Raw genomic sequence first — 25232 nt, forward strand, 5'->3', positions numbered from 1 at the left:
TTTTCAGGTACACGCTGAGACTGCTAGCCGGTCATCACAGGTATTTGTCAGCTCTCAGTTCTGAACAGCATTAAGACTTTTTTAAAGGTGGAGGGCACGCCTTCAACTTCATAACACGGTTCTCATCACAAAATCTTGCAGCTTCTAATCGTGGGGATATTGGTTTGGTTGCAGCCATTACCGTTTTAAAAATAAAGGTTTTCAGACGGGAAGCGCCGTTAATGAGGAGGGAGTTTCTATACGCTGTGTCCCTGAGATGTGGAGGGAGCTGCAGTGGCCACTTTCTGTCGACAACGGGGGTCTGGAGTGAGAAGTGTTTGTCCCTATCTTCCTCTGTGTGGGGCCAGGGAACACAGAATCTTCAATGGTTTGGGCTACAATCCAATCTCGCCATGGATTTTCCAGTTTAAATGGAGGTAGAGTAGTATTCTCATAGTCTGATCTGAAACAATCAAAGCTCCATAACTGGATGGTCTCAATTACCAACCGTTATCTTGCAGCCTATTGCTGACCATTTGAGCCACAGAGACTGTCACCAACCAGGCGTACCGATTTCCCTAAACAGGAAGGTTAGCGGGGATCGGAAGGGCGGTGGAACAGTGGGAGCTCTCACTGTTGTCAGAATATGTCACCAATACTCTTGCTTTCATCACCGAGAGTATCAGAGAGCTTGAGGGGTTCACAAACACCCAGACGAAAAGGAAGCATAATAAATTGGAAGTTACCCAGTGCCATCGATGTGACTGCGTGGGCTACATCACTATGGCTCTGGTACCGGCATAATTCAAGTCACAGCTTGACAGAAACTGGAGCTGCAAGACAGCGCTTCAGGCCGCTCAGTCCAACTGTATACCATTAAGTTAAATTGGGTATAGAATCCCTTCCATATAACCACTTCATCAAATCCTCCCTGTCAATCTATCCAAAGTCTGAATTTCTGTATCTCATCATCCATTTCCCCCAGCTAATTTGAGCAGCTTGTTTTCATCAACCTTATAGACACCAATCATAAGCTCATAAGCTCTGTCACATCTCCCTTCAACTCCAGTAGCTCCATTGCATCATAAAGAATTCAGTACTGAAACATTCTGGTAAATGAATGAGCCGATCCCCTCTCAGGACCCTCCCGTCCTTCACAATGTGTGATGATCTCTGTTGTAAGTATACCTGGTCACCCACGGCCAGGAAGGAGGGATATTGTGAATTTCTGAAATGAAAGAGACGGTGCTGGAGGAACCTAATAGGACTGACAGCTTTTAGGAGAGAGAAATAATGTTCACGCTGAGAGATAGTTTCTTCCTTGATTTTTATTATTCCTTTCTCTCTGCCCTGATAATAAGGGATTTTTGGAAGCTTCTTTCACTGAGGCTTGCATGGATGGATATACACACAAATAAACATAAAACGAAGGGAATTATTTGTCTGCCTGACTTCTCACCTGGACTGACACTGTCTTTATTAAACTTGTCTGCATATTTGAAGAGGCTTCACAGATACGAAACTCCAAACAAACATCTTATCAAAATCTGACATGATCAATTGATTCATCAGAAACTGAAAATGACTGGCCTTTGTGTAAGTGTTGAATCCTTGGCCATTTACACTCACTGAATGTAATTTTCCCATTACATCCTCCCTGACAATCTGAACCAAAGTCTTACTTTTGCATCCCATGATGCTTATCGTTTCAGTTAATGTGAACACCTTGTTTTTATCGACAGTGTCTACACTAACAGTGAATAGCACACTCGGTCGAATCTCACTACAGTTTGAATTAATCACTCACGTTATGAATCTCTCCATTTTGAACCATTCTGTCAAAAGAACCAGTCTGCTCCTCAGGGAGCCTGCCACACTTCCCAATGTGTGTGTGATCGCCCCGCTCTGAATGTCCCTGCTGTCCTTCCCAATGTGAGGGGGAACTACACTCTCTTATGGACCCTGCCATCCTTCCCAATGTGTGGGTGATCTGTCCCCTCTCAGGGACCCTGCCATCCTTCCCAATGTGTGGGTGATCTGTCCCCTCTCAGGGACCCTGTCATCCATTCAAAAGTGTGGGTGATCTGCCCCTTCTCCGTGACCCTGCCATCCTTCCCAATGTGTGGGTGATCTTTCCGCCTCATGGACCCTGCAGTCCTTCCTAATGTGTGGGTGATCTGTCCCCTCTCAAGGTCCCTGTCGTCCTTCCCAATGTGTGTGATGTGTCCCTCTCAGGGACCCTGGCACCCTTCTAAATGTGATCTGCATGAAGAATTTTGAGCTTTTAGTGTTGTGCCTGCTACCTCAGAGGTTCTGCAGCTCCAGGGCTGCTGTGTCTCCATTAATATGAATATGATTCCATTTCAATACACTACTCTGTTTCACTTTTACCTTCCCTCTGTCTCTAGTAATGCAAGAACCTTTTCTGTTTCATACTTCCCTGTTACCTTATCGAATTGTATCTTGATGTGGTTTCTACCGCATTCCTTTTACCATGTGCAATGGATTTAGAAGCTTTATCTTCCCACAGTCTGTTTCTTACTGCTCTCCTTTTCTGTTCCGCTTCTCAGCTTAGATTAACTAGTAAGTTCTGCACCGTGTTTTGTTTTCCTCTGTTATTCATTCAAAATGTCGTGAAACATTAACTTTGGATCACTCTCCACAGGTATCAGTAAATATTACCAATTCTCATTTCCCTCTGGATAAAATGACGTTTGACCTTTCTGATCCACTGCAGTCTGTGTGGTGAAGGTGCAACTGTAATGCTGTTAGGTAAGATGTAATCAAATTATCATTAAGGACGAGTGGTATTTGTCCAAATGAACAACAATATGTATATTTTCACACTTTTGATGCAATGCAACAATTTACCATTCTTTACAAAGTTGTCATAAAACAATATTTGACACTAGGCACATATAGGTGTATCAGGACAAGTGAGCAAACACTATGCCAAAGATTTAGGTTTTCAGGCCTATCCTGAACAAACAACGGGATGAACAAACAAGAAAATCGGCGACTTTTAGGGTGTAAGTTCAAGATTTTACGGCTTTGGAACCTAACAACATGTGAAAGGTGAAAAAGGTTGGAGAGTTAAAACTGAAAACCCACAGGAGGTTGGAATTCAGGGAAAACAGGAAACACTGCGCATTCTCCAGCTTTCATTGAGCTCCGGGAGAAGGACGGGGGCGGGACTGGAGGACCGGGCGGCGGCAGCCGGCCCTCCAATCAATCGGAGTGAGAGAGGCGGGACCCGTGTAAACCACGTGATCGTGCACGCGGAAAAGCAGTGTTTGACCAAGGCGCGAGAATGTGAGGTAAGGGAAATACAGCAGGAAGCGTGAGGGAAATGGTATTGGAATGCGCTGAGAGGTTTTATTAACATTTGGTGCTCGTTGGAAGACGCAAATTTCAAACTCCCTGAGCCGTGTCTGCAGTAAAACCGAAAACGCCTCTGATAGCGATAGGCCCGAGTGACTGCCGCCATCTTTATTCGGGGCAATGATCTGCGGGACGCATGTCCGGCCGACATCTTTGAAGCTGGCAAAATAAGCTGCAGATGCTGGACACAGGCAGGAGTGTGGAAGAATACAGCAAGACAGGCAGTATTAGGAGGCTGGGGGAACACAGCAAGGCATGCAGTATCAGTAGGCTGGGGTAACACAGCCAGTCAGGCAGCAACAAGAGGCTGTAAGAACACAGAAAGCCACGTAGCATCAGGAGGCTAGGGGCACAGCGGGCCAAGCAGCATCAGGAGACTGGAAGAACACAGCAAAGTTGGCAGCATCAGGAGGCTGGTGGAACACAGAAAGCAAGGCAGCATCAGGAAGGGGAGAAGTCGCCGATTCCAATGGAACCATTTTCCAAGCATTGTTGGGGGCAAACTGCAGCGTGACGCATGCTCAACCTTCGCGGTAGAGAGTTTTAGGAGAGGATTTACACAGAGAAAATTCAAACCACGATAAATGTTTTTTTCTTCTGCATTTCTTTCCCTGACTGTGGGATCATAACAGCTAACACTGCTGTGAATCACCTCTGTCCTTCCTGATAACATTTTTGCCAATATCTAAATTTCTGAGTCCCTAATAATGGGTATATTTTACCTCTGTTTATTATGTTACTGCTACTTTCACAGACCATGTGCTGCCCTCTTATCAGAATCATTACACTGCAATGTCTTTCACAATCAGGAATTTGTTTTCCAGTGAAAGCACCTATTTTCCTTCTATTTGTGACAACTAAATTCTACACTTTTCTTATTACCTACGATTCATTTTGCACTTGCTGACACATTTGCTCTGTTTTTTTTTCATCCACAGATACTGGTGATCATTGCCAAAGTCGTGTTGCCTGTGGAGAAGTTGATGTTTGATCATCTTGTACTGCTTCAGTTCGTGTGGTGAAGGTGCTCCCATGATTCAGGTAAGTAAGGAGTTACAGATCACAGTGATGGTGGAGAGTTGAGGATGTATGTCCAAATCAACACACAATTTGTATTTCTATCATATTTGTAGTTTCACAGACATAAGACCACAGATGTAAGTATTACGTCAGGTGACCAAAGGCATTACCAAAGAAGCAGAGTATCATAAAGGAGGAAACCAAAGCTGAGATGTTTATGATTGCAATTCTAGACTGTGTTGTTTTGGCAACTGTCGAAACAGTCATCAATAGTGAAGCAATGAATAAACACATTGCTGGACTCTGAAACTAAATGAGTTGTCGAGGTCTCGAAGGTTATGTGGTATAGGAACGAAATTAAGGGTGTGAACTTCAAATTGTTGCTGCCTATAAATAGGAGCCTTTATGCATTAGGAAGCACAGGGGTGATGGGTGAACACGTTTTGGTACAAGTCAACGTGTGGGTGGCAGAAATTTAGATATTCTTGAGATTATAGAGAGGTTGAATGTATGAGGCTGAGTGGGCGTGTGTTTGGATAATTAAGTCTAGAGTTAATACAGGAGAGGATAAGGGTTTCAGCAAATGTTTTGCAACTATTGTGGAGTTGGGATGAAGTGGAAATAAGTGGTTTGTAGTGGATCTGGGATTTCACTCTTACCTTACCTCTGGGATTCAACTGCTTGTCAGTTTGTGAATCAAGTCTGCAACAAGCTCAGGCGCTGAGTAGCCCTGGCAGAACTCAAACTGGATGTTACTGAGCAGGTTTTTTGCTGAGGAGGTGCTGTTTGATAGAACTGTTGATGACAACTTCCATCACTTTTCTGATGATCAGAAGTAGGTTAATGGACAGGAAATTGGCTGGGTTGTATTTGCCCTGTGTTTTTGTGCTAAACATACCTGGATGAGGTTCCATATTTTTGGTAGATGCTACAGCTGTTCTAAAACAGCTTGCTGTTTGGCAACTTCTGGAGAACAAGTCATCAATACTATTTCCAGAATATTGGCAGCATCCATAGTCTTTGCACTATTTGACAATTTCTTGATCATGTTATGACACGGCACTGAATCATTCTGTTAATTCAACCAAACACCCAGAAAAGCTCACCTCACCTCATCTCGTAAACTGTTAGCAGAGGGATTGAATTCAAGAGTCGTGAAGTGATGTTGCAACTGTACAGGACTTTGGTTAGGCCACATTTGGAGTACTGTGTGTAGTTCTGGTTGCCTCACTTTAGGAAAGATGTGGAAGCTTTGGAGAGGGTGCAGAGAAGATTTACCAGGATGTTGCCTGGAATGGAGAATAGTTCGTACGAGGATAGGTTGAGAGTGCTAGGCCTTTTCTCACTGGAACGGCTAAGGATGAGGGGTGACTCGATAGAGGTTTATAAGATGATCAGAGGAATAGATAGAGTAGACACTCAGAAACGTTTTTGCCCGGGTACAACAGAGTGTTACAAGGGGACATAAATTTAAGGTGAAGGGTGGAAGGTATAGCGGGGATGTCAGGGGTAGGTTCTTTACCTAGCGAGTGGTGGGGGCATGGAATGCGCTGCCTGTGAGAGTGGCAGAGTCAGAATCATTGGTGACCTTTAAGCGGCAATTGGATAGGTACATGGATGGGTGCCTAAGCTAGGACAAATGTTCGGCACAACATCGTGGGCCAAAGGGTCTGTTCTGTGCTGTATTGTTCTATGTTTTATGTTCTAAATTATGAATGCCAGAGAACTCTCAACTTCCACTATTTAAAGAAAATAGTATCAATTTATTCCTTAACTCTAAAAGTGAAAATTAAGCAACAAATATTTACAACTCTCTGCCTCCTTTCTCTTCAACAAATGTTAGCTGCCTCCAACTCTATAACAATATACAGTAGCCATTCAAATACATATTAAATTAACATCAACTAAATTTCAAAACCACACAGAGGCTGTTGTCTCCGGTGTCATCCTCCTTACAGCTGAGAAAGCTCCCTGGGTCATCTTCTGTCGTTTGTGAATCAAGTCTGTAACAAGCTCAGGAGCTGGGTAGCCCTGGCAGAACTCAAACTGGATGTTACTCAGCAGGTTTTTGCTGAGGAGGTGCTGTTTGATAGAACTGTTGATGACAACTTCCATCACTTTTCTGATGATCAAAAGTAGATTAATGGACAGGAAATTGGCTGGGTTGTATTTGCCCTGTGTTTTTGTGCTAAACATACCTGTATAAGGTTCCATATGTTTGGTAGATGCTGTAGCTGTTCTAAAACAGCTTGGTGTTTGGCCACTTCTGGAGAACAAGTCATCAATACTATTTCCAGAATATTGGCAGCATCCATAGTCTTTGCACTATTTGTCCATTTCTTGATCATGTTATGACACGGCAGCAAATCATTCTGTTAATTCAACCAAACACCCAGAAAAGCTCAACTCACCTCATCTCGTAAACTGTTAGCAGAGCGATTGAATTCAAGAGTCATGAAGTGATGTTGCAACTGTACAGGACTTTGGTTAGGCCACATTTGGAGTACTGTGTGCAGTTCTGGTCGCCTCACTTTAGGAAAGATGTGGAAGCTTTGGAGAGGGTGCAGAAAAGATTTACCAGGATGTTGCCTGGAATGGAGAATAGTTCGTACGAGGATAGGTTGAGAGTGCTAGGTCTTTTCTCATTGGAACGGCGAAGGATGAGGGGTGACTTGATAGAGGTTTATAAGATGATCAGAGGAATAGATAGAGTAGACATTCAGACACGTTTTTTCCCGGGTACAACAGAGTGTTACAAGGGGACATAAATTTAAGGTGAAAGGTGGAAGGTATAGCGGGGATGTCAGGGGTAGGTTCTTTACGTAGCGAGTGGTGGGGGCACGGAATGCGCTGCCTGTGAGAGTGGCAGAGTTAGAATCATTGCTGACCTTTAAGCGGCAATTGGGTAGGTACATGGATGGGTGCTTAAGCTAGGACACATGTTCGCCACAACATCGTGGGCCAAAGGGTCTGTTCTGTGCTGTATTGTTCTATGTTTTATGTTCTAATCTATGAATGCCAGAGAGCTCTCAACTACCACCATTTAAAGAAAATAATATCAATTTATTCCTTAACTCTAAAAGTGAAAATTAAGCAACAAATATTTACAACTCTGCCTCCTTTCTCTTCAACAAATGTTAGCTGGCTCCAACTCTATAACAATATACAGTAGCCATTCAAATACATATCAAATTAACATCAACTAAATTTCAAAACCATACAGAGGCTGTTGTCCCCGGTGTCATCCTCCTTACAGCTGAGAAAGCTCCCTGGGTCATCTTCTGTCTTTGAGCAAAGATGTTTCAGATGAGAAAAAAGTACCTTTGTTAGAGAGTACTTTGAATGGCCGTCTCTCTTGATGGCAGATACTCTCTGTCTAAATTTAAAAATGGATGTTTTTTTTACACGGGGAGAAAGTGAGGACTGCAGATGCTGGAGATCAGAGATGAAAATGTTTTGCTGGAAAAGCACAGCAGTCAGGCAGAATTCAAGGACGAGGAGAATCGACGTTTCGGGCATGAGCCCTTCCTGAAGAAGGGCCCATGCCCGAAACATCGATTCTCCTGCTCCTTGGATGCTGCCTGACCTGCTGTGCTTTTCCAGCAACACATTTTCAGGTCTGCTTTTTTTACACACCAAACGTCGGATCATCTCATTAGTTCGTGGTTGGCAAACACAGCAAATTCAAACTTGATTGGGTTTTAGATTCCTGGGGTGCAATTTAAACTGGCTAGATTTGAATTGTTGTCAAAACAACTCAGGTGTCTATTTCACAGCCAAATGTTACATATTTTCAGTTTTTCAGTAAACTCTTGAGACTGCCAGCTCGTCATATGACAGGTGCTTGTAAGTATTCAGTGCAAACTAGCATTCACAACAATGTTATTTGAAGTGAATTGAATTGGCTGAAAACACACATCTGTGATTTTGGAGACCTCTGAAGAAATCCAAGATGGATCATTCACATGGCACCTTTGGCTGAAGATGTCTGCGAATGTTGTAGTTGTCTCTTTTGCATGGATGGTTTGGGCCCCTCCATCAATAAGGCTGAGGATTTTTGACGTGTTTCCTAAAGAGAGTTGTTTAGTTGTCCAACACCACTCACGACTGGGTGTGGAAGAATTGCAAAGCTTAGATGTGAGCCATTGGTCGTGGGATCGCTTAGCTCTTTCTCTTGCTGCTTATGCTGTTTTACATGCAGTTGATTTTTCCGTTTTTTTGGTCCACCTTCGCTGCTCATGGCATGCCCAGTTGTACTATCCATTGAACCAAGGTTAATACCCTGGCTTCGAGAATGCAATGTTGGAAAAGAACAGCAGGTCAGGCAGCACCTGAGGAACAGGAAAATCGATGTTTCGGGCTAAAGTCCTGTATCAGGAAACAGATGCTCTTTGGAGAGTCAATGTTGATTCGATGGGCCGAACGGCCTGCTTCCAAACTGTAGCGATTTTATGATTACGAGAGCTGTCAAACCATCAACTTATATTTGGTGAAGTATAAGACCAGGAGCCAATTTTTAAACTGCTGTCCTCACATTCTTTTAATTGCCTGGCTTGATGACAATGGTTGAGTGTGGGATATGCAAGGCCGTGAGTTTCCAAATCGTGCTGGTGTGCAATTCTGCAACTCCTGATGGCTCACAACACCCGATAGATTTCCCATTTTGATTTCCTACATCTGTTACAAGTATGTACCATTCAGCACAGTGATAGTGCTACTCAACACAATAGAGGGTTTTCTCAATTTTATGGCAAGGCTTTGTCTCCAAAAGAATTGTGCTTTGGTCACTCGTACTGGTACTGTCATGGACAGATGCGTCTGGAGCTGGCAAATTTAATACAATGAGGTCAGGTGTGCTTTTCCCTGTTGTTGGGGTGGCACAGTGGTTCAGCAGCCAGGTACCTGGGTTCAATTCCAGTCTTGGTTAACTGTCAGTGTGAAGTTTGCACATTCTTCCCGTGTCTTCGCGGGTCTCCTCCAGGTGCTTTGGTTTCCTCGTAAAATCAAAAGATGTGCAATGTAGGTAGATTGGCCATCATAAGTTGTCCATAATATCCAGGGATGTGACTCAACAGGGGTAAATGTAGAGTAATTGGGTAAGGGAATGGGTCTGGGTGGGTTACTCTTTGGAGGTTCCGTATTTAATTGTCCTGTCAGAAGGTCCTGTTTCCATACTGCAGGGTTTCTATGTTGGTTCCCTCACCACTTACTCCAGGCCCAGTATAGCACCGATGTCCTTTAGGACCTGGTCAGCTCGATCAATAATCCTGCTGCTGAGCCATTCCTGATTGTGGGCTTTGAAATCCTGTAACCACAGTACGTTTGGCATCATGTTCACCCTCAGTGCTTCCTCCAAGTGTTGTTCAATATGCAAGAGAACTGATTCATCAGCGGAGGGAGGACGGTACGCAAGAGCCATGAAACTTCCAGGCAACAGGAATGAATGCTGAGTACTTCCAGGACAAATCCTTCCTGTCTATGCACCACCATGCTGACACCTCTGCCGGCTCTGTCCTGCTAGTGGGATAGGACATACCTGGGGATGATGATGGTGTCGTCTGATCATTGTCTGTACGGTATGATTCGTGTGTATAACTACGTCAGGCTGTTCCTTGACTAGTCTGTGAGGCAGCTCTCCACATTGACACCAGCCCCCAGACGTTAGTGAGGAGGATGTTGCATGGTCGGAAGGGCTGATTCTGTACTTGTATTTTCTGTTGTCTTCGTAGATTTCACGTGGTCCATCCAGTTTCATTCCTTTGTTGAGATTTTGCAGTGATGAATACAATGCATGGCTTGCTGGACCACTGTCAGATTGACAGTTTCTTTCCCTGAAAGGCATTAGGTATTTTTTCTGCCATTGGAAATGGTTCCATGAGCATCAGCATATTCTTAATTCCTGTTTTTTTTATTGAATTTAAATTCCACCATCTGCTAAAGTTGTATATTTTAATATTCTGGATAAAAGTTAAACACATAGGTTTGTTCACTCATTTGAAATATTACTAACACAGGTTTTGTTTCTTTGTGAAACACTGTCCATCACCCTGTCCCCTCCATCCTTCGCTCCAACAACAATAGTGAGGAGCACATGGAGTTTCTCTGGGACTGGGACAATCCGATCAGCTGCCTCTGCTGCTTCCTCCCGCCCATTAGACCACCGAGTCAATCTGGATTTGCATGGCGCTTCACGTTTTGCAATTTTCTTGTATTTTATCAAGCTTTATCAGAATTCATCTTGACCTTTTACTGCATTCTTGCTAAACGCCAGCCTTCCCAACTCTGTCTTTGCTCCTCCTCCTCCTCACTCTCACAAGCCAGATCATGGATGTTGTTTCTTGTTCTGGCTATCTCTCTGTATTCTCTGCACAATTGGCCATAAGCCCCTTTCTGGTACAGTTTTCACCATTTAAATAGTAGTCTTCTTTCAAATTTTCCCACTCTATATATGCCAACTTGTTGCCCACTCACCCTCTCAATATCACTCTGTAAATTGTTTGTGAACTTCTTGGAACTTAACTGTTACGACTTTCCTACAGGATCCTCCCTCAGTCTTCAAAACTCTTTATTGGGATCACTGGACAGCAGGACACGTGTATTCGCTCTCGTATAGAATGGATTGGAGAACGGAGAACGTGCTGCCAAATAAACCTGTTGGACTATAACGTGGTGTTGTGTGATTCTTAACTGTATAGAATGGAGACAACTTGTCCATGAAGCTGTGTTAGCCTTTCACAGCGCATGTCTCATTGATGAAGCAGAGTGACAGCACAGAAGGAGAGAAAAGGAAGCAAACCCTGCTCTCCGCATCTCACAAACTCTTGGAACATTTTGTCCCATGTGTGAAAGATCTTTCTCTGTTCAGTCCCGAGGTGGGATGCATGGCCATCCTGGACCAGGATAAGGGGATGGTGTGAAGTCCTACCCTGGAACAATGCTGAGGGATTGTATGAACTTGTATTACAGGATATTCCAAGTGGACCTGCAGGTGGGAATCTCAATAATTGTAATGGCAAACTCTTATCGAATTACTCAATTCATCAGGACCTGGATATTTGCGCGTGAGCGTTGTGTTCAAGGTCATTCCTACTTGCTGCATAGAATTTCTCCCTTAAGTCACCCCATTCTCCTCATAGAACTTTCCTAAAATCTTCAATGTGTGTCCTGTAAGCCTTTTTATGATGATCTGATGAGTGTAAGGTTTATCGTCCTAATGTATAACTTTTGTAAACCCCTCTGTCACAGCTCCCTTAATTTCCTTTAATACAAGGAGAACAATATCAGTTTCTCCAAATCCCTGATTCCCCAAAGTCTGTTTGCTCTTTATAAGGTACACATCAGGATTGTGTTGGAACATTCTCCACTTGCCTGCATCAGTGCAGCCCCCAACAAAGTTAAAGAAAGTGAACATTCTCCAGGACAAATAACTGTGCCTGAGTGGAGACCCATCCACCACCTTCAACATTCCCTGTCTCCACCCCCAAGGCACAGTGAATCACTGGGTGAACAGTAAAGTCACCATTGTCCTATCAGACCATAGGGCTGCTCTCTCACCCACTGGTTACAAAATTGGTTTGTCATTCGGAGACAGGGTGATGCGAGTGCTTTGTTGTTCTGACTGGAGGTCTGTGACCAGGTTGTGCTGCAAGGATCAGTGATAAATCCATTGATGTTTGTCAATTATAGAAATGATTTAGATGAGAATATAGGAGGCATGGTTAGTAAGTTTGTGGATGACACTAAACTTGGTGGAATAGTGGACAGTGAAGAAAGTTAACTAACATTCTGATGGGGCGATAATCAGCTGGACCAGTGGGATGAGGAATATCAGATAGAGTTTGAGATTAATCCAAGGTGCTGCATTGTGATCAGAAAAAACTAGGGCAGGACTTATATCCTTAATGGCAGGGCCCCGCCTAGTGTTGTTAGACACAGAGGCTTAGGGCTGCCAGTACATAGTTTGTTAACAGTAGCATGGCAGGTAAACAGAGCTGTGATGAAAACATTTGGCACACTTGCCTTCATTGGTCAGAGCATTGAGAAGAAGAGTTAAGATGTTATGTTGGGACTGTACAGGATATTAGTGAAGCCACATCAATACATTGTTGATTATCTGGAAAAACAGGTTCTGTTATGCCCTTTAGGGAAGGACCTCTAACATTCCTACCTGGTCTGGCCTACATGTGACATGCCCCAGCCACAGCAATATGGCTGACTTTGAGCCATTTCTAGTCAATTAGGGGAAAGCAATGTTTGCTGTCCATCCATTAATATCCTCATCTCATGAACGAAGAAGAAAAAACATTCATTTCCCTCCCTACCTCTGCAAAGGCTCCCACTTCCAGCAATTCGTACTGGTTTGCAATATTGTTCCGGCACTTGCCCATCTCTGTAACACTCTCACCATCTTCAGCACCTTCACCTCTCCCTATTCCTATCATCTCATTAAACTCTGACAAAGCTTCATCATCCCACTGCGCCCCTTCTGCTAATCGAACTCTTACAATTCATTTTACACCTACGTCCATATTTCTGTAGCACATTGTCTGTTCCTAAAACCGGCATCTAGCTTTAAAATGATTAGGTTTCTTTTCTGGAGGTGTTCTGTCTCTTTGAATCTGATCCATTCCATCCTGTGTGAGGGACAGCTGGCAATTTCGTGCTGAGTCAAGAGTGTGTTGCTTGGAAAGCACAGCAGGTCAGGCAGTATTCGAGAAGCAGGAGAATCGACGTTTCGGGCATAAGCCCTTCATCAGAAATGATTCGTGATGAAGGCTTTATGCCAGAAATGTCGATTCTCCTGCTGTGCTTTCCCAACAACATACTCTGAACTCTGATTTCCAGCATCTGCAGTCCTCATTGTTGATTATCTGGAAAAACAGGTTCTGTTATGCCCTTTAGGGAAGGACCTCTAACATTCCTACCTGGTCTGGCCTACATGTGACATGCCCCAGCCACAGCAATATGGCTGACTTTGAGCCATTTCTAGTCAGTTTCAATGGAGAGTCCTTTTGCTGAATGCTTTACACTGTTCCTCCAAATGTTTTCCACTGTTCATTTACAGAAACATATTTCATTCTGTTTACCCTGTTTACCTTGGTCAGTTGTCTTCTCAAACCCATGTAATTGGCCTTGTTCTTGTTTTCGAATGTAACTTGTCCTTTCTTAAGTCAGTTCAAACTTTCAAAATTTCTTTGAATTTCACTTTATCACAATTTCTCGGAGGAACTGTTTGTGTGACATTAGTCATTCACTCAGCTTCAGCGCCTAACGGGTTACATCCCTACCATTCGCATAATGTGCTGTTCAAAAAACACTGATGAAAACATTCACCGAAGCCTTCCTCAAATATCACCTTGCCAGCGTGACTGTCCCAGATTATATGAAGACTGAAGTCTCCCCATAATTATCAGGATGCCTTTGTTATAAATTCCCGTTTAATGCAGCGATGAGCAATAAAAGACTGTAAAGCAGGGTAAAACCGTACCCCAACTTGTGTTTGTGACATTTGAATTTGCATTCAATTGATTCAGTTTGATAAACCGAGGCCAAATGCTTTCTCTTGAATGTGATTGTTATCCGTTACTGTGAGCGTTATCCATTCTGCTTTCCTGTTCTGCCAGCATCTGCCAGCAAGAGAGTGTACCGTTGAATATTAATGTTCCAACTTTTGTTCGCCCTGTAACCACGTCTCTTTTGTGACTAAACTTCATTTATCTCTCTGCCACAAATTCATCTATCTTATTGCAGATATTTTGAGCACTCCAAAAAAGAACACTACAAAATACTTTTTCCCACAATTTCCTGTCATAAACCTATTCCCTGATGTACAGTTTCAGTTAAACTTTGCCCCATCCTGTTCCTTTCTGCTTGTCTTCGGAAACATCCCCACGCTGTTGCGATGCTTCACCTTTTCTCTTTGGATTTGGAAAGCTCCTTTCACCTGAACCCTGTCCCTGCATCCTGTCTGTCAGTTTAAAGTCCCGTCCATAAAACTATCGACATGATTGGCCAGGACATCATTCCCATCACGGATTCATTGCGGCCCAGTGCAATGGGATTTTTTTTATTCACTCGTGGGATGTTGGTGTCTCTGACTGACCAGCATTTCTTGCCGACCCCTCACTGCCCTTGAACTGAGTGTGTTGCTGGGCCGTTTCAGAGGGTAATTGAGAGAAAATCTCATTGTTGTGGGTGTGGAAGCATACTCTGATATCTACGCCAGGTCAGGATGGCAGATATTCTTCCCTTAAGACATGAAGGTATCATCTGGATGTTTATTAACATCAGCACCTGTTTAATGCTCATTTGTAGGATTTTAAGTACATACTGTTTGTAAAGCATTTAACTCACATTCAACCATTTGCGATAGTGGGATTTGAATCAGTGTCCAGAGAACATTTGCTAAGTTTCTGGATAAATTGCCTCACAATAATGCCACTAGGCTATCACAGGTTTTTCATCCCAGTGCACCATGAATCAAAACCCCTTCTTCCTACACAATTGTTTGATCCTGAAACCTTCCAGCACTCAGGTGATATCAGTCAGTCTCTCTCTATATGGTATCCCTCACTGCGTGGGTCTAATTGCTGCCTCTGTCAGTGTCCCTCGCTCTTGCAGCTACTCCAGATCCTGAGCCAACAGAATTCTCCAGTCCAGAGAGACGAGACAGCACAGGCCAGGGAAGGAGACTGGGATTTACCAGATCACTGTGGCACTCAGTACTATTCTCCATGCATAACCCTCACTGCATCAGTTTAATGTCCCATTCTGTCTATTTCACCATCGCCTGTCGGTATTCAGGAAGGTCCTGACTTAATAGACTTCCTAGTTGCTGGGTATCTTGTCCATCATCTCATTGAAAATGGTTGGTCTGTCAGAGAGACAAAGGCAAGAGAGATCTGGAGCCTTCAATAAATACTGTTGTGAGGTGAGATCACTCACAGTGAACAGACCAGAGGGCAATGAGAGGACTCCAAACATCGGCTAACAAGACATGACATTGACACAGTGCTGGAGTGCGAAGCACAACACAGACACACCTTTGGCTCAATCACCTGTACTAAGACAGCGTAGGGAGTATCACAGTTATCAATACAGGTCTGTGCTGTCTTAGTGAGCATCAGTACAACAGAGGGGAAAGCAGGCCTCCCACGAGAGGGATCTTTCTGTTCAGTATTTCCTCCCCAACACTGTACCTACGGCATGTTATTTGGACTAGTTTCTTCAATCTTTCTAACTCCTATGGCAATTCCTATCTCTGTAACCTTCTCCCCGCGCGACAATCCCTCCACACATTTGAAACATCCTCCAATCCAGACTGTCATCCTGATCTCTGTAACTTACTTCAATCTCTACAATAAATTCTGCTTCTCCAGTAACTGGAGACAGTCATGCAGCAGGCAATCAGATTCTTCGGTCCAATTCATCCATTCTGGCCAGGTCCAACTGATCCATTCTGGCCAGGTTTCCTAAAGTGAATGAGTGGCTTTTGCCTGTGCTTGGCCCATATCCCTTGAATCCTTCACCTCTCCAGGTGCCTTCCCAAATGTCTTTGGCATATTGTAATTGTAGTTGTATCTACTATTTCCACTTGCATTATGCCCCATCCTCAGTGGAAAATGTTGCCTCTCAGCTCCCTCTTTAAACCCTTGCTCTCTCACTTCATGATTATACCCTCTAGTTTTGGACTCACCTACTCATGGCTCTTCACCTTAACTAGACCCTACTTGGTTTTGTAAACCTTTATAAGGTCTTCTCATAACCTCCTGTGCTCAGGGGGAATTTTGAGGACAATGTTACAAACATCTCCATATACTCAATGCTCTGTCCAATGAGGACGAGTGTGCCAAATGCTGCTTTCTCCACTCTGCCTCCCTGTGATGCCACTTCCAAGGAACAATGTAACTGCATCTCTTGGTTTCCCTCTGTTCAACACTGTCCGGGCCCGATATTAACTGTGTTAGTCCTCCCTGGGTTGTCTTAATGAAAAACAGCACCTGAATTAAACTCCATTTTTCGTTACTTGGCCAACTGGTCCAGTTGTTCAAGATCCCCTTTCATAACCGTACTCACTGCCCAACTAATATTACATTTGTTATCGACAAACTTACTTAAAATGGCTCCTATATTTTCACCCAAATCGTTTATGTAAATGATGCACATCAGTGGACCCAGCCCCGTCTTTATGGCACACCGCTAGTCACAGGCCTCTAGTCTGAATAACAAACCTCTCCTACCACCCTTTGTCTCCAACTGTCAAGCCCATTTTGTATCCAGTTGTCTAGCTCTCCCTGATCCCATTTGATCTAACCTTATGAACCAGTGCATCATGCTAACTCGTGTCAACGATCCTGTTGACATTAGTGTGGACAACATATAGTCACCACCTCCGCAAAAGAACCAGTACATCGTACGAAACCCTGCCCTGCTGAAGTCAGTAAAGACAACATTTGGTTAACTCTTCAACGAACTCAATAAAGTTTGTGATACATAACATTTTACGCAAAAAACTGTGCTGACTATCCTTAATCAATCATTGACTTTCGAAATGCATGTAACCCCTTCCCACAGAATCACTTCCGCAACTTAGCCAACGCTGCCATCTGCCTAATTGGTTTTTAGGTCCATGGCTTTCCATCGCAGCCTTTCCTAAATAATGGAACAGCACTATCCACAATCTAAATCTAAACCCGTCTCAGCTGTCTGTTCTTGGCCCATATCCTACCAAACCTTTCATATTCATGTACTTATCCAAATGTCTTTTAAACGTTATAACTGTACTCACATCCACCTCTTCTTTGGAAAGTCCATTCTACACACAAACCATCCTCTGTGTACCCATTTCACTCTAACGTCTCTTTTTTAAAAAAAAACTCTCTCGTAACCTTAAAAATGTGTACCCTTCTCTTGAAATTCCCCCATCCTGGGGACAGGACAACTACCATTAACTCCCTCTGTACCACTCATTATTGTACAAACTTGTATAAGGTCACCTCTCAAACTCTAAAAAAAAGTCAACCTATCCAAATTTATTCATAACTCAAGCCTTCCATATTTGGCAACATACTGCTAAATCTCTTCTGAACCCTCTTCAGCATAATAAAGTCTAACTGGACTACAGAAGTGGACACAGTTTTCCAGAAGAGGCCTCACCAATGCCCTGTACAATGTCAACATGACGCCCCAACTCCTGTATTAAATGGACTGAACAATGTAGTCAAGCATGCCAAGCCCCATCATATCCTCCCTGTGATGCAAACTTCAAAGAATTACGTATCTGAACACTGACATACCTATGTTCTGCAACACTAGCAAAGGCCCTACCATTAATTGTACAACCCCTATGCTTACTTGTTTTACTTACATGCATTCCCTTACATTTATTCAGATTGATGTCTGTCTACAGGTTTACAGCTATTTCACCCATTTCATCAAGATCCCTTTGTAACCTAAGAAAACAATGTTCACAGTCCACTAGTCCACCCTCCACTCTTCCAGCACATCACAAATGGTATCAATGATACAAATATCTCTGGTCGGGTCCCCATAATTTCATCCGCAGCTACCCACAATGTCCGAGATACCCTTGATCATGTCCTTTGTGTTTTGAAACCTCCAGCACCACCTCTTCTATAACATGAACTCTTTTCAAGACACAATTGTACAGCATGGACAACAGACCCTTCGGCCCGACTCATCTTTGCTGATCAGAGAACCTAAATGAACCTAGCCCCATCTAACAGCATTTGATCAATCTCCCTCTCAACCCTTACTATGCCTTTACCATGCAGGTGCCTTTTAAATATTGTAATTGTATCGGTCTCCGCTACAAAAAGTCATCTGAATCATCAATGTTTTTCAGAGTAGGAAATCTGCCATCATCATCTGGCCTGGTCTACATGTGACTCCAGGCCCACAGCAATGTGGTTGACTCTCAACTGTCCTTTGAACTGGTAAGTTGGCCACTCCGTTACTTGAATCACTCGAAAAAGTGTGATCACACTGACGACAGAGACACGGGGAGCATAACTCACTTTAAACAGGGGAGTTGATAAATAGCTAAATGCCATGGTATTCAGAAATAGTGGAAAAGGCGAAAAGTAGTGACATATATTCAACTTCATCCTTCTCCACTTCAAAACAAGCAGTCCTGTTACCACTATCAATGACACTATTTTCCAGCTGCTTTCAGTTCTGATATTTGGTCTGTATGCTCCAAATGCTAACTCTGTTTCTCGTCAGACGCTACCAAAACTTCTCAGTTTTCATGGAACTTCTGTTTCTTTTTTGCTTCAGACCTCCAGCATCTTTCTTCGCATTATTTAATCTTTATTTTGTTATTTCATGCGATCTCCGCATCGCTGATAATGGAAACATTTATTGTCCATTACTAGTTGACTTTGTCTGTGCAATATAGAGCCAATACATTGTTGTGAGCATGAAGTCAGTTTTAATCTAGACTAGGTAAAGATGATTACATTTCTTCACCAAATGACATCAGCGAAACAAAATTCTGCTGGTTTAATTGTTGCTGCAATTGAAGTTGCGTTTATTCCAATTCTTATAATGGAATTTACGTTGTCATCATTGTCATAGCACTCGAAGCAGCGTCCTAAATCTAACAACCTGTGCATCCAAAATACCTGTCTAGCAACATTACGGTCTGATGTCATGAAATAACTTGAAAACAAATTTCTGATTGAAATTGTAACTCGTAGCAGGGCCAAAAGAGATCTGGAATCGGAAAGCCTGAATTTTTCCATGGTGCAGAAAATGATTTATTCAGCAACATCACTGACGCAGAGGTGTAGGCTGAGGATACTATAGAGCTGGTAGTGGACCAGTTTGGAGATGGAAAGAATACTGAGATATAGGTCAGTTCAGGGCACAAAAGGGCCCTCGAGGTTGTTAAAAGTCTTGTTCTGAGATGGTTCTGAGGGAAGGGTCTGAAATTCTGGATGACTATTCTGGTTGGCAATCAGTGTCTAGTGGTATACCTAATGTATCAGTGTTGAGACCACAAATATTCAGAATTGACACTGATGTCTTGGAGTGGTGGACCACGTGTAGTGTGTAAAAATATGCGGATAAGACTAAGATGAGTGTTAGAGCAAGGTGTACAGAGGATTGTGAAAGTTTGCAATGGGACGTGGATAGTTTAATTGAGTGAGCAAAGGTCTGGAATATGGAATACAACGTTATTAAATATGAATTCATCCATATCGTTAGGACTATTATTTGAATGGTAAGAAATTGCAGTACACTGCTCTGCAGAGAAACCCGTATCTCCATGTGCATGAATCACAGAAGCTTGGTCTGCAGGTGCAATAGATAATTAATAAGGCAAGTGGAATTTCGTCCTTCACTGTGTAAGCAATTGAGTTTAAAAGCCGAGAGGTTATGTTGCAGCTGTGTAGGGTGCTGGTGAGGCCAGACCTGGCGTACTGCATGCGGTTTTGATCTCCTGACTTGTGAAAGGATGTAATGGCACTCGAAGGGGTGCAGACGAGATTCACTTGGTTGGTTCTGGAGTTGAGAGGAATTGCCTTATGAGGAAAGATTGAGTAGACTGAGATTATATCCATTCGGATTTAGAAGAAAGATAGGGAATCATATAGATGCATGTAAAACTATGAAGCGAATAGATGACATGGAAGTAGAGAGAATGTTTCCACTGTCAGGTGAAAATAGGAAAAAAGGACATAGCGTCAACAATAGGGAGAGGAGATTTAGGACTGAACTGAGAAAGCATTTCTTCACCTTGTGGATTATAAATCTACGGAATTTTCTTTCCAGTCAAATGTTTGAAGCTTTTTCGGTAAATCGTTTTAAAGCTAAAATAGATGTTTTTTTTCAAACAGCAAAGAAATTAAGAGTTATGGTGAGAGGGTGGCTAAGTGGAGTTGAAGACACAAAAAGCTCAGCCATGATATTATTGAATGGTAGAGCAGGCTCGAAGGGCCTCATGTCCTACTTCTGCTCCTAGCTCTTATGTTCGCATTTTCTAAATTTGTGGATATTTTCTGTATAAACACATAATTTTGTAATTGAAACTGAAAACAATAGTTTCTGTCTTTGCTGAATTTAGTTAACAGAAATAACAAAGAGGTTATGGTTTATGGAATTAACGAATGTACAGAAATAGAGAGAGAGACTGACCAGGAACACCAAAACACAAGCAAGGATGAGATAGTAACCTGCCTGAGTAGTCATTAGTATATCTTCTATCTGATCTGGTAAAGTTGACCGAGACCAGAAATGATAGAAAACACCTTAGGATAAAATCCAGATTCTTATTGAAGCATTCCATGCATTTTTCTTAGATTCTGATCCATTGTTGGAACATTCCAGAATACTGTTCTAAGATTCTGATCTCTCTTCTCCCTGTCTCGACAGCTGCTGCGCACTTTTACTGTTGGAGCTGATGCATGTGCTACTACAATGCGGTAGTTCATTGAAAGAAGGCCTTTCCTAATAGGAGAGAGGAAGAATCCAGTGACATAATTAGAATCCATCAAGACTAACATCAATGGCATTCACTCGACAAACAGGTCCAGTTTAGCGCCTCTCAATACAGCACCTTCAGTTCACAGTGATAAGTAGATTGGATTGGTTGTTGACATCGCTGGCTACTGTTCTTATCTCACCTTGTCTACTGCTGTAACGAAGTCGGTGGTGAGGGCGAACGATGGGTGTTTTCTTTTCGCAGGGTGGATGGAACTATATCACAAAATGTTCTTCAGTTACTTTTTTTTCAAATGAATTAACAAATATCTCATAGCAGGTCATTTGCTGTAAAGCAGTAATATTAACTTTTTTTTTCTTCAGATGAAAGCCAAACATGTACCATATGTGCAATAACCTTGTTCATTAAAACCCATGGATTATTGAGTACGAGACAGAATGAAATGACATTGGCTAGGGGACAGAAATGAATGGGGACTGCAGAGAAGTATAATGGTGTCCCCCAGTCACTTGGATTTGATCATCACTCATTCTCACGGGACAGAATGAATTGTAATGTACAGTAAGTAAACAGGATACATTGAGGAGATGGAATGTCGATCAACAATGTGAACAGAACAGGATAATTTCAAATGTGATGTCGGAAATTACACACACACACACACACACACACACACGCATATATATATATATATATACACACACACACTGTTTAATCATGCGATCAGTTCAATAAGATTGCTCATGTAGTGATTACATTACCTACAGTATGGAAACAGGCTATTGGGCCCCACCAGTCCATGCTGACCCTCCGAAGTGTAACCTACCCAAACCCATTTTCCTCTGACTAATGCAACAGACATATGGGCAATTTAGCATGGCCAATCTGCATCTCTTTGTATTACGGGAGGAAACCCACGCAGATGCGAGGAGAACGTACAAACTCCATACAGACAGTTGCCCAAGGATGGAATTGACCGCTTGTCCTGGCACTATGAGACCACAATGCTCACCACTGAGCCACCATGCCACCCTCATTAATGGCATAAGATATTCAGAATTAAATATAGACATTGATAATATGTGTAGTGCGTCAAGGTTTAACAGGGGATGAAGTCAGATGAATGGTTACCAAGGTGCCTCTGGAGGTCTGTGCAGACGTCATCAGCAATCTTCCTGACTTTGGCTGCCTCCTTTCTGCTGTCATCAACAAGGTTAGTGCTGCTTTAAGAGGAATCAGGGATGTAGGTGTAACATTGTGATCCTATAAGCGCACAAGTGCCTCCCTTTTCATCTCGGATTTAGTCAAGGGCTACCCTATCTTTGAACACTACTGGCCATTTCAGCAGTTACATGCTTTATAGCGTGGTCGATCCCTTGGAGAGCCTGGGCAGTTTCACTGGCCAGTTTTTCCATGACAGACACCATGTTCACAGACTCCCCAGGAGTTAGTTTAACTATTCCATACATAGGGAACCGGATAGTAAAGAACCGCTCTGTGTCTGTGGTCGCCTATTTCAGGCAAGGAATGAAGTTACGAAAGATGGATCAGGGATTGAAGATGATGCATGTGGGGCACAACATCCGACAAGTGACAAGTGCCAGTCCATTTTGGGGGTATCCTGGTACAGGCTTTCTTTCCACAAACAAAATACATACAATTGTACGGGATAAACCGAGTTATATAGATAGGGTCGAAGCATGGTTAATGGTCTCTACTGATGTAAAGTTGAGCAAATTAATTTTAAATGGCAGCCAAGTGTCAGGCGTGACGTTAAAATATTGGGTAGATTTATTGTGATTTGCAGACTAACTTCAAGGCTTGACTCTGGTGAAGCAAACAGAGTCTCTTAATTGTTCCACCCGTGATGTGTTGGTGAAGGAGAAAAATGGTGGAGTGTGGGAGGTGTTTAATTCGGATTGATAACAATCTTTAAAGGCAGAAATATTATATCCTGCTGGTTCCTACATACTATCGGATCCCCTGATGTCTATGCAGTATAACTCTTATCTCTGCGGAAGTTTTGGCAGCCACGTGAACCCCGGTAATCAGGGACTTGTTGCAACTTCAGATATGTTAAAAGGAATGAGTGTGATAGGGATTCCTTCTCTTCAGTGTTTTGGGCCATACCAAACCCAGCAGCTAGATTGATCTGACTGCAATGCATACTTTAAGCTTAGCCGCAATCAGGTATTAAAATGTGGATTAATCCGTACAGGTTCAGTAAAAAAAAACATGAAAAGAACAGTCTTAATGTCAATTAACAGTAAGCGGTGAAGTTATGGCTGCTGTATTGGGAGCCTTTTTGCTTTGAGAAGAATGAATCCCTCCGGATTCCCCGCATTCTGTACAAAAGTATTAGTAATAATTAAAACCTGGAAGGGACCCTCAAATCTCGGCTGAAAGATGTTCCTTTTCTTGAACGCGTTCACATACATAAAATCTCCTGACTCCAAGTTGTGGCACAACCTCTCAATCCCTCAACTCCTATTTCAGATCTCCGAAATCTCCTCTTTGATGTAAGATGTTTAAAATCATCAAAACAAAAAGCAAATCCTATATAAGGGACACAAGCAAGCATCTTGCGAGTATGCTCAGAGACCTCTAAACGACGTTGTTAGGGAGGGGTAAGGGAAAGAGCGAGACAGCACTTTAGAAATTGAAATGTAATATGCAAGGAGAGGCTTCAATACTTACTGAATACAACAAGCAAATAAAAGGAAGAAGAAGCACTACAATAAAAAAAACACCTCAGTATTATCACAATTCTTGTCCAGCTTCAGGTTCAGTCAATGATTGCTCATTAACATCACAAATGGATTTCAAATCTCCCCAGCTTTTTTTTGAGGTATGTTTATATCTCATTTCATTATTGCCTTTTTATTTCAGCTCACTATCGCTGTTTCAACGTCAGTTTATCAAAGGATTACGTGCCAGTGACTGTTTGTTTAAACTGTGCTTTTGTGCTCCTTCAAACCACACACTAACCTATTTGTCAAGCAGACGTGCAGGTCTGAACACTGTTCTTCCGTGCATATTTTAGTCGCCCATGCTTTTTTTTAATCTCCGGATATATATAAATTAAGAGGTCTGCTGAAATCTGCAATCCATGGCAAATTGTCTTATAATATTTGAAAACAGAAGTCGAACATTTCTGTTTGATTCAGGTAAAACATAATTTGATTGTTCTTTCTCTGAGATGATGCATATACCATAAAACTTACTCTTACAGCTCATTCCAGATATTTGACATATTTGACATATCACGATGAAAATTTGTCCAAAATGAAAATTATATTTACATCCCCGAAGTCACAAACAATTTTGTGCAGTGTTTCTTCAGTGTTGTTACCAAATTGCTACATGAATTGAGGATGCCTCATCCATTGCTGTGTTGTGACACAACGCGTTTGCAGACATGTTCAAAAGTTTTTATTATTATCTGAAAAACAAAAGGTAATTATCCATTCAACTTCAGGAAGAATAGATTAATTAGTGTTCATTTCCGGGGTGGAGTGATAACTCCTACATATAATTACGTTGATCGTCTTGCTCTCTTCCTTCTGTACAGAAAATAAATATGTGATAACTAATGAAGGAAAAGCCTACGTATTTGATAATAATTTTGTTTTTCAGATTTTAGAACATATCATCGGAATTTGTTTAAAGAGATATTTTCAAAATTCCAAATTCATGTTACTTTGATGCTTGCATACCAAAAATGCATTTTCAATGAAAAATTCTTATTATCCAGATTTAAAGATTCACTGAGGTGTTCGAACAATAATTGGAATGCTGTCCGGAATATGAAATTCTGGACGTGTAAAATTCCAAATCCAAGAGATAAACTTCTCACAAAATTTGCGACCCAATTTTTAAATCAACACTTTGTTGCCATTTTTGCAGAGTTTCTCAGAGCTGTTTCTTCCTTTTGACAAAAAAAATGAATTGCGTATGAGTTTTATTTTAGTAACAAGATCTTCAAAATTTACTGGAAATCCCTTTATTAGAAACCAAGTTTATAATATAAAGTGTGTACAGTTTCCAACTCTGAAAAGCATAATAATCACTTTATTCTAGTCTCACAATTTAAATCACAAATTTGGTTCTCAAACTGTTCTGATCAATCATTACACATATTGTCACAGGCTGTCAAATAATTACAGCTACATTACGGGCCGAAACGCTCGTTTGCACACTGGACGGAATCTCATCTAATTTAATAAAATCAAGTCTACTCACATTAATTATTCTAAGTGTGTGCTACGTTTCATGGTAATAAAATGCTTGTTATGCACGAATAATGACTAATCCAGACACCCAGATATTTACAGTAGTATATTTTATTTGTTGCAAGATTTTTATAAAATAATGTTGAACTGAA

General features: G+C 42.1%; 1 long non-coding RNA gene across 2 annotated transcripts; it reads left to right on the plus strand.

The window, feature by feature from the left end:
- The first annotated feature begins 3229 nt into the window (after window positions 1-3229).
- LOC122552424 lies at window positions 3230-21317 on the plus strand. 2 transcript variants are annotated; one of them, XR_006312390.1, is made up of 3 exons: window positions 3230-3296; window positions 4299-4401; window positions 20779-21317. It is a non-coding gene; the product is annotated as an uncharacterized LOC122552424 (long non-coding RNA). The 2 variants fall into 2 exon arrangements; XR_006312389.1 differs by lacking the exon at window positions 20779-21317 and adding an exon at window positions 10920-11033.
- The last annotated feature ends 3915 nt before the right edge of the window (window positions 21318-25232 follow it).

Source organism: Chiloscyllium plagiosum, chromosome 8 (assembly GCF_004010195.1).
Source record: "Chiloscyllium plagiosum isolate BGI_BamShark_2017 chromosome 8, ASM401019v2, whole genome shotgun sequence".
In the NCBI taxonomy this organism is placed as follows: domain Eukaryota; kingdom Metazoa; phylum Chordata; class Chondrichthyes; order Orectolobiformes; family Hemiscylliidae; genus Chiloscyllium; species Chiloscyllium plagiosum.